The following is a 13,057-nucleotide window of genomic DNA, read 5'->3' on the forward strand; positions in this document are numbered from 1 at the left end:
TCCCCTCCCCCCTCCTCTCCTCCCCCTCCTCCCTCCCTCCTCCCCTCCCCCCTCCTCCCCCTCCTCCCTCCCTCCTCCTCCTCCCCTCCTCCCCCCCTCCTCCCCTCCTCCCCTCCTCCCCCTCCTCCCCCCTCCTCCCCCTCCCCCCTCCCCCTCCCCCTCCTCCCCTCCCCCCTCCTCTCCTCCCCCTCCTCCCTCCCTCCTCCCCTCCCCCCTCCTCCCCCTCCTCCCTCCCTCCTCCTCCTCCTCCCCTCCTCCCCCCTCCCCCTCCCCTCCTCCCCCCTCCCCCTCCCCTCCTCCCCCCCTCCCCCCTCCCCCCTCCCCCCTCCCCCCTCCTCCCCCTCCCCCTCCTCCCCCTCCTCCCCCTCCTCCCTCCCCCCTCCTCCCCCTCCCCCCTCCTCCCCCTCCCCCCTCCTCCTCCTCCCCCTCCTCCCCTCCCCCTCCCCCCTCCTCCCCCTCCTCCCTCCCTCCTCCCCTCCCCCCTCCTCCCCCCTCCCTCCTCCCCCTCCTCCCTCCCTCCTCCCCCCCCTCCTCCCCCCCTCCTCCCCTCCTCCCCCTCCTCCCTCCTCCCCCTCCTCCCCCTCCTCCCTCCTCCCCCTCCTCCCTCCTCCGTCCTCCTCCTCCCTCCTCCCTCCCTCCTCCTCCCTCCTCCTCCCCCTCCTCCTCCTCCCTCCTCCTCCTCCCTCCTCCTCCTCCCTCCCCCCTCCTCCCTCCCCCCTCCTCCTCCCCCTCCCCCTCCTCCTGTGTCATCTTTCTCCCTCCTCCTCTTTCTCCTCCTCCTCCTCTTTCTCCTCCTCCTCCTCTTTCTCCTCCTCCTCCTCTTTCTCCTCCTCCTCCTCTTTCTCCTCCTCCTCCCTCCTCCCCACTCCTCTTTTTCAGAGAAGGTCTTGCTATGTCACCCAGGCTGGAGTGCAGTGGGTACAATCATAGCTAACTGCAGCCTCAAACTCCTGGGCTCAAGCAATCCTCCCACCTCAGCCTCTCAAGTAGCTGGGACCGTAGACATGAGCCACCATGCCTGGCTAAATTTTTTAAATTTTTGTAGAGACATAGTTTCCCTATGTTGCCCAGGCTGGTCTCAAACTCGTGGCCTGCAGTGATCCTTCCATCTCAACCTCCCAAAGTGCTGGGATTACAGGCATGAGCCACCCTGCCTGGCCTATTACCTTCTTGTTTATCAAGTTACTTCTTTATATCTGAGGCTAGCTAGATACCTGGAATTTTCCATGTAGAAACTCAAGATTTTCCTTTATTTTCACACGTGAGTTCTGCAAGCCCCTAAAAAGAAGGGTCTCTGCTCCACCTCAGAGCCATGGTTTATAGAAAGATTGAGGACAAAACTTGGTGACCAGGACGCGGGCTGAACCTCCAGGCTCCGTGTCTGGGTCTACAGTTTCTCCTACAGCAGAAGGTTGAAGCATCCCTCGTAAACCTGACTCTGAACTTGGGGCCCCCACGGAGCTGGGAAAAACAGGCACAAGAATTGGGGGTGGCACTTAGACCCAAGATAAAGAGGGGTGGGAACTCTGAGCTTTGGCCATCACTCTTTGTTCTAAATTTCTTCCTGAGGCCGGGCGCGGTGGCTCACGTCTGTCATCCCAGCACTTTCGGAGGCCGAGGCAGGTGGATCACGAGGTCAGGAGATCGAGACCATCCTGGCTAACACGGTGAAACCCCGTCTCTACCAAAAATACAAAAAAATTAGCCAGGCGTGGTGGCAGGCGCCTGTAGTTCCCGCTACTGGGGAGGTTGAGGTGGGAGAATGGCATGAACCCGGGAGGTGGAGCTTGCAGTGAGCCGAGATCGTGCCACTGCACTCTAGCCTGGGCGACAGGGTGAGACTCCATCTCAAAAAAAATAAATAAATTTCTTCCTGAGGGTCCTGCAGAGAGTCACCCCACAAGCCAGTTAACATTTTAGTTCTGCTGACCCCAGATTTCTAAATAAGTCTTCCCTTCCTTAACCAATTACAAATCAGAAACATCTTTGAATCTACCTATGACCCATAAGCCCTCACTTCAAGACATCTCACCATTTTAGATTTAAACAGATGTATAACTTGCATGTATTTGCAAACCAAAAGGCCTCTGAGACAGGTCTTAACCTTGGCAAAATAAACCTCTACATTGATTAAGGACCATGGTCCATGACACAGCCTTAGAAGGTTCTGAGAACATGGGCCCAACGTGGTTGGGTTACAGCTTAGTTTGTTTTTTTGTTTTTGTTTTTGTTTGTTTGTTTGTTTGTTTTTTGAGATGGAGTCCTGCTCTGTCACCCATGCTGGAGTGCAGTGGTGCGATCTTGGGTCACTGCAAGCCCCGCCTTCTGGGTTCACACCATTCTTCTGCCTCAGCCTCCTGAGTAGCTGGGACTACAGGTGCCCGCCAGCTCACCTGGCTAATTTTTGCATTTTTAGTAGAGACGGGGTTTCACTGTGTTAGCCAGGATGGTCTCAATCTCTTGACCTTGTGATCCGCCCGCCTCAGCCACCCAAAGTGCTGGGATTACAGGTGTGAGCCACTGTGCCCAGCCTACAGCTTAGTTTTATACCTTTTAGGGAGACAGAAGTTACAGGCAAACACATGAATCAGCACATGGAAGGGACACATTGGTTTAGCTCAAAAAGAGGGGGCAGGCTTCCAGGTCATAGGTGAATTTAAAGATTTCTTAGGCCAGGAATGGTGGTTCACACCTGTAATCCCAGCACTTTGGGAGGCCAAGTCAGGTGGATCAGTTGAGGCCAGCAGTTTGAGACCAGCCTGGACAACATAGCAAAACTCTGTCTCTACTAAAAATGCAAAAAAAAAAATTAGCTGGGTATGGTGGTACATGCTTGTAATCCCAGTTACTTTGGAGGCTGAGGCATGAGAATCACTTGAACCTGGGAGGTGGAGGTTGCAGTGAGCCAAGATTGCACCACTGCACTCCAGCCTCGGTGACAGAGCTAGACTCTGTCTCCAAAAAAAAAAAAAAAAAAAGAAATGACTTCTTGATTGGCAATTGGTTGAAAGGGTCAAGCTCCGCCTGAAAAGTTTGAAATCGCTGGACAGAAATGCTTGGGTTTAGATAAAGGGGGCTGCAGAAGCCAAGGTTTTTGTTATGTAGATGAAGCCTCCGGATAGCAGGCTACAGAGGGAATGGATGGTGAACACGTCCTATTGGGTGTTAAGAGGTGTCAGAATCTCCAGAAAGGACCTTGTACATCTCTACAGAAGAGATGGCTTTGCAGGACCATTGGGGTCAAATACTTTGATTCCTTCAGGGCCTGCTATCTGTCATGTAACGCTCTACCAGAGTCAAATCGGAGTTCAGGATCTCATTGCACAAAAAGTCTGGTCCATCTTAAACTCTCTGTTTTAAATGTTAATGCTGGTCAGTGGTGCCTAAACTTCCAAGGGAGGCAGGTCCAACCCCCATTTCCTGTCATGGCCTGAACTAGCTTCTCAGGTTGTTTTGAGAACCCCTTGGCCAACAGGGGACCCATTCAGTCCATTGGAAACGTGAGAAGTGTATTTTTTTTTTTTTGAGATGGAGTCTCTCTTTGTTGCCTAGGCTGGAGTGCAGTGGCACGATCTCGGCTCACTGCAACCTCCGTGTCCTGGGTTCAAGTGATTCTTCTGCCTCAGCCTCCCAAATAGCTGGGATTACAGGCACGCCCCACCTCTCCTGGCTAATTTTTGTATTTTTAGTAGAGATGGGGTTTCACCATATTGGCCAAGCTGGTCTCGAACTCCTGAACTTGTGATCCGCCCCCTCCAAAGTGATTGGCCTCCCAAAGTGCTGGGATTACAGGCAGGAGCCACCATGCCCAGCCACTGGGGTTACAGGCACGCACCACCTCGCCTGGCTAATTTTTGTATTTTTAGTAGAGAGGGGGTTTCACCATCTTGGCCAGGCTGGTCTCAAACTCCTGACCTCAGGTAATCCGCCTGCCTTGGCCTCCCAAAGTGCTGGGATTACAGGTGTGAGCCCCCGTGCCTGGCCAGAATTGTATTTTTTAATGTGGGTTTGTGTGTGTGTGTGTGTGTGTGTGTGTGTGTGTGTGTGTGTGTCAGGATCTCTGTGGCCCAGGCTGAAATGCAGTGGTGCGATCTTGGCTCACTGCCGTTTCCACCTCCTGGGCCCAAGTGATCATCCTGTCTCAGCCTCCCAAGTAGCTGGGACCACAAGTGTGCACCACCATGCCTAGGTAATTTTTATATTTTCTGTAGAGACAGGGGTCTTACTATCTTGCCCAGGCTGGTCTCGAACTCCTGGGCTCAAGTCATCCACCCTCCTTGGCCTCTGAAACTGCTGGGATTATGGGCATGAGCCACTGCACTTGGCCTATTCTTTAAATTGTGTGTGTGTCTGTGTGTGAGAGTTGGAGTCTCACTCTGTCGCCCAGGCTGGAGTAGTTCAGTGGTATGATCTTCGGTCATTGCGACCTCCGTCTCCTGGGTTCAAGCGATTCTCCTGCCTCAGCCTCCTGATTAGCTGGAACTACAGGCATACGTCACCATGCCTGGCTAATTTTTGTATTTTTAGTAAAGACAGAGTTTCACCATGTTGGCCAGACTGGTCTCGAACTCTGGACCTCAGGTGATCTGCATGCCTCGGCCTCCCAAAGTGCTGGGATTACAGGCATGAGCCACTGCATCTGGCCTATTCTTTAAATTTTTCTTGTGTGTGTGTGTGAGTTGGAGTCTTGCTCTGTCACCCAGGCTGGAATAGTGCAGTGGCACGATCTTGGCTCACTGCAACCTCTGCCTCCTGGGTTCAAGCGATTCTCCTGCCTCAGCCTGCTGATCAGCTGGAACTACAGGCATGCGTCACCATGCCCGGCTAATTTTTGTATTTTTAGTAAAGACCAAGTTTCACCATGTTGGCCAGGCTGGTCTCGAACTCCTGACCTCAGGTGATCTGCCTGCCTTGGCCTCCCAATGTGCTGGGATTACAGGTATGAGCCCCTGCACCCAGCCTATTCTTTAAATTTTGTGTGTGTGCGTGTGATTTTGGAGTTTTGCTCTGTCGCCCCGGCTGTAATAGTGCAGTGGCACGATCTTGGCTTGCTGCAACCTCTGCCTCCTGGGTTCAAGTGATTCTCCTGCCTCAGCCTGATGATCAGCTGGAACTACAGGCAAGCGTCACCATGCCCGGCTAATTTTTGTATTTTTGGTAAAGACCAAGTTTCACCATGTTGGCCAGGCTGGTCTCAAACCTTGGACCTCAGGTGATCCGCCTACCTTGCTTGGCCTCCCAAAGTGCTGGGATTACAGGCGTGAGCCACCGCGCCGGGCCGACCTGTGCATTTTATTTTTTTTTTGACCACATATCCTTGACCCCCTAGGGACACAGTTAATGCTGTGTAGTTAACTTTCCTTCTCCAAAGCTCTTGGCAGAATGCCAGGTAACTTATTTTATCCTAATGAAATAGACGACATAGCCCTTTGGTGTTTGTATTGACTCCTGTCTCCCAGTGGAGAAAAATCACAAGGAAAAGAAAAGACAAAAATATTTACCCTTTAGGGTTCCCTTCATGTATCACAGTGACCTGCAGGGAAGCTCACATAAATGTAATTTAGAAAAGCTTTCTGTGGCCAGGCACGGTGGCTCTCGCCTGTAGTCCCAGCATTTTGGGAGGCCGGGCGGGGGGGGGCGGGGGTGGGGGGGCGGATCACGAGGTCAGGAGTTCAAGACCAGCCTGACCAACATGGTGAAACCCCGTCTCTACAAAAAATACCAAAAAATTAGCTGGGCATGCTGGTGGGCGCCTGTAGTCCCAGCTACTCGGGAGGCTGAGGCAGGAGAATCGCTTGAACCCAGCAGGTGGAGGTTGCAGTGAGCCGAGATCATGCCATTGTACTCCAGCCTGGTGACAGAGGGAGACTCAGTCTCAAAAAAAAAAAAAGAAAAAAAAAAAAAAAAAAAAAGAAAAGCTTGTTGTGATCAATCAGATGTTTCCGATGATAACGAAAAAGCGACATCCACCGTTCACCTCGTGTTCACTCACCAGCTCACTCAACCCAAAGTACCTTCGTTTCTCAGGACGCACCATCCCATCATTTCTCCCGTAATTTCTCCGGTTAGTGTTGATTCGTGCTGTTAACATGCAAACCCACCTTACGTTCCTGCTTTACGGTTATGAATTGCAGTCTCGCTGTTCTTGGAAGGGACTTCCAGCCTGGAAAGAAAAGGAGGGGTAAGAGAGCATCTGTGGATCTTCCTGGCATATTCCTTCTCCTACAAGGTGAGCTCAAGAGCACAGAGCTTATCTCCACACAAGCAAACTCCCACTCTTCCTGTCATTGAACCTAAGGAAGAAACAGGATTCTCCTCTTTTCTCAGTTGCATAAGCAAATCCTTATGCAAACATCTGAAGAGACATCAGAGAATCTTTGCCCGTGCCAGATGCCCTCCGGGGGACAGTCTGCGTCTGCTTTGATTGGAGTGGCACAGGAGCTTGATGTGCCTGTGGAGAAGAGCATTGAGAGCTTGTTGGAAGGAAAATTGGTCCTGAAACTGCACAGGGCTACCCTAGGATTGGGTTATCAGGGGAGGCATATGTCCTGGTCCTGTAGGTCACAATCCTAGTGTTACTAAAAGGGCTCCCTCTCGGGTCAGGTGCAGTGGTTCACGCCTGTCATCCCAGCACTATGGGAGGCCGAGGCGGGCGGATCACAAGGTCAGGACATCGATACCATCCTGGATAACACGGTGAAACCCCGTCTCTACTAAAAATACAAAAAATTAGCCGGGCGTGGTGGTGGGCACCTGTGGTCCCAGCTACTCCGGAGGCTGAGGCAGGAGAATGGTGTGAACCCAGGAGGCGGAGCTTGCAGTGAGCCGAGATCGCACCACTGCACTCCAGCCTTGGGTGACAGAACGAGATTCCGTCTCAAAAAAGAAGAAAAAGAAAAAAAAAAAGGGGGTCCCTCTGCAGACCCCAAGAGAGGGTTCTTGGACCTCAGGCCAGAAAGAATTTGGGTCAAGTCCCTAGACTAGAGTGAAAGCAAGTTTCTTAAGAAAGTAAAGGAATAGGCTGGGCACAGTGGCTCATGCCTGTAATCCTAACACTTTGGGAGGGCAAGGCGGGTAGATCACTTGAGGCCAAGAGTTCGAGACCAGCCTGACCAACATGGTGAAACCCTGTCTCTATTAAAAATACAAAATCAGCCGGGTGTGGTGGCCCATGCCTGCAATCCCAGCTACTTGGGAGGCTGAGGCAGGAGAATTGCTTGAATCCAGGAGGTGGAGGTTGCAGTGAGCCGAGATGGCGCCACTGCACTCCAGCCTGGGCAACAAGAGTGAATCTCCATCTCAAAAAAGAAAAAGTAAAGAAATAAAGAATAGCTACTCCATCGCAGAGCAGCCCTGAGGGCTGCTGGTTGGTGATTTTTGTGGTTGTTTCCTGATGATATGCTAAACAAGGTGGATTATTGATGAGTTTTTCTGTAGAGTGGAGGAGATTTCCCAGAGTGAAGGGTTCCTCCCCCTTTTAGACCATACAGGGTAACTTTGAGTCATGGCCATGGCATTTGTAAACTGTCCTGGCACTGGTGGGAGTGTTTTTGAGCATGCTAACACATTATAATTAGTGTATAAAGAGCAGTGAGGATGACCAGAGGTTGCTCTCTTTGCCGTCTTGGATTTGGTGGGATTTGTCCGGCTTCTTTACTACAACCTGTTTTATCAGCAGGGTCTTTATGACCTGTATCTTGTGCTGACCTCCTATCTCATCCTGTGACTTATAATGCCTAACCTCCTGGGAAATGCAGCCCCAGTCGATCTCAGCCTCATTTTACCCAGCTCTGTATTCAAGATTCATTCACCCTGCTTCCAACGCCTCTGACGCTACGTTCCAGGGATTACGGCATGAACATACTGTTTTCAGTACCCTATCTAGCCCACCATGGTAAGGAAACACCCAACAAACATCATGCTTATTAAGTTTCCAGGCAGGTGCCTCTCTATCCCAGCTTCATTGTTGTGTTCTTTTCTTCACAAGTATTTTCAGAGCTGCCCTTGGCCATCTGGAAGATGCACGGTGAACAAAACGGATGCTTGCTCTCAGCACACACTTCCTTCCCTGACAGTTTGTCGCCTAGCAGATATTTTGGCTTCCCAAGGGAAATCTTGTCCTTTGCCCTGGTGGTACTTACTGAAAATCAACTCATCATGAGGAAGATTAATCAGAGAAAAGACATACAATTTTTTTTTTTTTTAAACTGTGAGCATGACGAGAATCACAGAGTGTATACCCAATATCCCAATGGGGGCAAAATACTTCTGTAACCTCCTTTCAGGTGGCGAGAAGGGGACATGGGAATGTAGGTAATTCTGTTGAGCGGTAATAAGTGATGACTAGGAAGATTGAATGGATACTTGGGAGAATGAATACGGGGAGGAAACAGAGATTGACTTATTAATGGTTCTCTTTGGAAATTAAATACTCCTTGGAGACCAGTCATTACTTTGTAAAAAAGTCTGTTTGAGCGGGCTTACATCTTAACCTTCTTTCCTGTGGTCAAGAAGAAGATCCCAGGGAGGGAGGGAAAGTGAATTGTAATAATCCCCACATGTTCAGGGAGGGACCCTGTGGGAGGTCATTGAATGATGGGGGGCAGGTGCTTCCTGTGTTGTTCTTATGATAGTGATTAAGTCTCACAGGATCTGATGGTTTTATAAAGCCAGGTTCCGCTGCACATGCCCTCTTGCCTGCCGCCATGGAAGATGTGCTTTTTCTCCTCCTTTGCCTTCCGCCATGATTGTGAGTCTTCCCCAGCCATGTGGAACTGTGAGTCCATTAAACCTGTTTCCTTTATACATTACCTAGTCTTGGATATGTCTTCATTAGCAGCGTGAGAACAGACTAATACAGAACGGAAAAAAAAAAGTGTTTTACTTGGTGGATGTCTCTGGTTTTTATGTCAGTGGGGAAAAGTCCCTTCCGAGGTCTTTTAATCTTTAAGGGTTTTTAATTTAAAATATTCGTTTTGCAAAGGAGCCATATTTTGGGGTGAAATTATCTGTACAGAGCCAGTAATTCATCACAGAGGAGATAATTCTGTTTTATCAGAGACTGACCAAGAGCTATGTTGATCTTGTGAATTTGGGGGATTACCCTTTGCTCAGCTGATGTTCAAGGAAGGCAACGGCTTTGGGAAAAAGTTCAATATGTATCCGTGAAACTGCTAACCTTTGGGAGTTACCGTAGTTTGGATATGGGTTATTTGTTCCCACCAAATGTCATGTTGAAATTTGATCTCCAGTGTTGGAGGTGGGGGTAGTGGGAGATGTTTGGGTCCTGGGGGTGGTTCCCTCCTGAATAGATTAATGCCCTCCCTCAGGGCTGAGTGAGTTCTCTATCAATTCCCTCAAGAAATGCTTGTCAGAAGAGTCTGGCACCTCCAACCCGTCTCTCTTTCTTCCTGTGTCTCCGTGTGATCTCTACACACTGGCTCCCCTCTGCCTTCCATCATGAGTGGAAGCTCCTTGAGGTCCTCAAGAGCCTTCTTGAGAAGAAGATGCTGGTGCTAAGCTTCTTGTACAGCCTACAGAACTGTGAGCCAAATGAACTACTTTTCTTTATAAAATACCCAGTCTCAGGTGTTCCTTTCTAGCAACATAAAACGGACTAAGACAGGGGCCCATACACATAGCTACCTTTTCATGTAGGACTGAAATGAGGAGAGGAGGACACAGACACACACAGATGGAAGACCCTGTGAGTTCTCAGGGAGAAGATGGCATCTACAAGCCAAGGAGAGAGGCTGTAGGAGGAAGCAGCCCTGCAATGCCTTGATCTCAGACTTCCAGCCTCCAGGACTCTGGGAAATAAATACCTATTGTTTAAACGACCTGGTCTGTGGTCCTTTGTAATGGCGGCCTTAGCCAACTAATATACTCCTCAAAAGCCTGACACATATGCTCATTTGGAGATTTGGGAGGTGTGCTTGGAAATGACATGATTGAAAGTCTACCAGGCATTTCACATCAATCCTTCCAAACCTCCAAACCTCGGGGATGGCTTGTCTTTCTCTCTTGTAAAAATCACTTCTCCCTTCTGACCACATAAATATTCCAGACAACAGACTCTTCGGAAACAAGTGCTCACACTTGGGCCCTGTGTTAACTCTTCCTAAAGACACCAGACACTGGGGGAGAGATCGGGGCTGGAGGGGTGACTGACCGACAAAACTGAGACTGTAGGAGCAGAGACATGTCGGATGAGTTTTACAGGTTTCCTGGAGCAACAGCTCTTATTCTGGGCTCCTGGGGTTGCTAATTGCCTGTTATGGGCCAAATTGTGTCCGTCTCCAATTTTATACATGGAAGTCTTGATCCCCAGGACTTCAGACTGTGACTGTGTTTGGAGATGGGGTCTTTAAAGAGGTGATTAAGGCACAATGAGGTTATTAGGGTGAGCCCTGCTCCTATAGGTATGGTATCTTTACAAGAAAAGGGGATGACACAGACACACACAGAGGGATGATCCTGTGAAGACACAGGGAGAAGACGGTGTCTCCAAGCCCAGGAGAGAGGCCTCAGGGGGAACTAGCCCTGCCCACACCTGGATCTCAGACTTCCAGCCTCCAGGACTGTGGGAGAATCAATGTCTGTTGTTTATAAGCCACCGAGTCTATGATATTCTGTGATAGCAGCCTGAAATGGACTAAGACATCCCATAAGAAGAAGAGACGAGGACACAGACACACACACAGGGATGACCCTGTGAGGACACAGGGAGAAGACGGTGTCTCCAAGCCCAGGAGAGAGGCCTCAGGAGGAACCAGCCCTGCCCACACCTGGATCTCAGACTTCCAGCCTCCAGGACTGTGGGAGAATCAATGTCTGTTGTTTATAAGCCACCGAGTCTATGATATTCTGTGATAGCAGCCTGAAATGGACTAAGACATCCCATAAGAAGAAGAGACGAGGACACAGACACACACACAGGGATGACCCTGTGAGGACACAGGGAGAAGACGGTGTCTCCAAGCCCAGGAGAGAGGCCTCAGGAGGAACCAGCCCTGCCCTCACCTGGATCTGGGACTTCCAGCCTCCAAGACTTGGGAGAATCAATGTCTGTTGTTTATAAGCCACTAAGTCTATGGTATTGTGTGCTAGCAGCCTGAAATGGACTAAGACATCCCATAAGCAGAGGAGATGAAGATTCAGACGCACAGAGAGGGACGACCCTGTGAGAACACAGGGAGAAGACCGTGTCTCCAACCCAGGAGAGAGGCCTCAGGAGGAACCAGCCCTGCCCACACCTTGATCTCAGATTTCTAGCCTCCGGGACTGTGGGAAATAAGTATATATTGTTTAAGTCACCCAGTCTGTGGTCATTTGTTATGGAGGCTTTAGCCAAGTAATATACTCCTGAAAACCCTATTTCTATTGGAAGATTTCTACTGGAAGGAAGATTCAGAGTGCAAATTAGATCAGCAGGTATACTACAATCTCCTAAATGAAACACATCGTTCCCAAGCACTTGTCTTTGTGCGAAGATCCATTTTGCAACCAACCATATATAATGTGTGAGGCCTTTTCACGAGACTGGTTTAATTAAAAATTCACATCCTCCTGACATCTTAAATATAAGAGCATTAAGATATGCAGCTTTAACAGTCTGTAGTGGCTGGGATTTTGAGGAGGGATGTTTTGTCGTTAGCTTGGGAAAATAGGTTCTACTGACATCTGTTCAGCTTAGCTATTATTGTTCTTTTTTGTTACAGAAGTAAAACGGGGAATTTCTTAGAAACACGTCGATTACCTTTGATTTTGTGTCATATACAGAAGGGAATGTTTTTATTCCTGCAAACCCCATAAAAGCCAGTGATGCATTTTCATAGCCCTCTCTTGGCAGAAAACTGCCTTTGAAATTTCTGGATCAAGAACGTATTATTTTCTGTTGGCTTTTTTTTTTTTTTTTTTTCTGGTGATGTATCTCAAAAGCTTCAACTTTTCCCCTCCTGTTAGCAGAATACAGGTGAGTAGTAAAGTACGAACCATTTTTTATTTTCTTCTTACAGTAGAATTTTTCCATCGCTTACAAATATAGGTGCCCCTGGCTTCAGAGAATCACACTTTTCCATGCCACTAAATTCAGACACCACCAAGGACTGCGAATTTGAGCAGAAGTGAGGTGTGTCACTTCCTCTCAGAAGCCTGGGTCGTGGTTGCCCTTGGAGAACATAATTTTTTGAAAATATTTATTTTACTTTAAGTTCTGGGATACATCTGCAGAACGTGCAGGTTTGTTACACTGGTATACATGTGCCATGATGGTTTGCTGCACCTATCAACCCATCATCTAGGTTTTAAGCCCCACGTGCGTTAGGTATTTGTCCTAATGTTCTCCCTCCCCTCACCCTCAACCCCCTGACAGGCCCCGGTGTATGATGTTCCCCTCCCTGTGTCGATGTGATCTCATTGTTCAACCCCCACTTATGAGTGAGAACATGTGGTGTTTGGTTTTCTGTTTCTGTGTTAGTTTGCTGAGAATGATGGCTTCCAGCTTCATCCATGTCCTTGCAAAGGACATGAACTCATTCTTTTTTATGGCTGCATAGTAATTCATAGTATATATCTGTCACATTTTCTTTATCCAGTCTATCATTGATGGGCATTTGGGTTGGTTCCATGTTTTTGCTATTGTAAATAGTGCTGCAGTAAACATACGTGTGCATGTGTCTTTATGGCAGAATGATTTACAATACTTTGGGTATTTGCGCAGTAATGGGATTGCTGGGTCAAATGGCATTTCTGGTTCTAGATCCTTGAAGAATTGCCCCACTGTCTTCCACAATGGTTGAACTACTCAACAGTGTAAAAGCGTTCCTATTTGGAGAACATCTTTTGTTCTCTCTCTCCCTCCCTGAGACTGGAAGTATTCCAGAACGGGGCTGCTTTATCCCCCTGGGTCCTAGTCTTAAGATGACAAATAGTGAAGCCCCCATTGGTGAGCAGGTAGTATGGGTGAGAAACAGACTTTGGTGATGTTAGCTGCTGAGATTCTGGGGTTGTTTGTTATACCAGCATCACCTGGTCTGTCCTGACTAATACACATATT

General features: G+C 49.0%; 2 long non-coding RNA genes across 3 annotated transcripts in view; both read left to right on the top strand.

Annotated features, from left to right (window-relative positions):
• LOC134809347 (uncharacterized) overlaps positions 1-13,057 on the top strand; it is a 112,419-nt gene that overhangs the window by 70,859 nt on the left and 28,503 nt on the right. The window contains exon 4 of one of the 2 annotated variants that reach the window (XR_010154840.1): positions 6,135-6,229. The exons of the other annotated variant lie outside the window; for it this stretch is intronic. This is a non-coding gene — a long non-coding RNA (uncharacterized LOC134809347). Of the gene's footprint in view, positions 1-6,134; positions 6,230-13,057 lie in introns of those variants that run through there. 2 annotated transcript variants of the gene reach the window in all.
• On the top strand, positions 7,108-8,805 carry LOC129138707 (uncharacterized). The gene is made up of 2 exons (XR_008541997.2): positions 7,108-7,894; positions 7,988-8,805. It is a non-coding gene; the product is annotated as an uncharacterized LOC129138707 (long non-coding RNA).

Source organism: Pan troglodytes, chromosome X, assembly GCF_028858775.2.
Source record: "Pan troglodytes isolate AG18354 chromosome X, NHGRI_mPanTro3-v2.0_pri, whole genome shotgun sequence".
NCBI lineage: Eukaryota > Metazoa > Chordata > Mammalia > Primates > Hominidae > Pan > Pan troglodytes.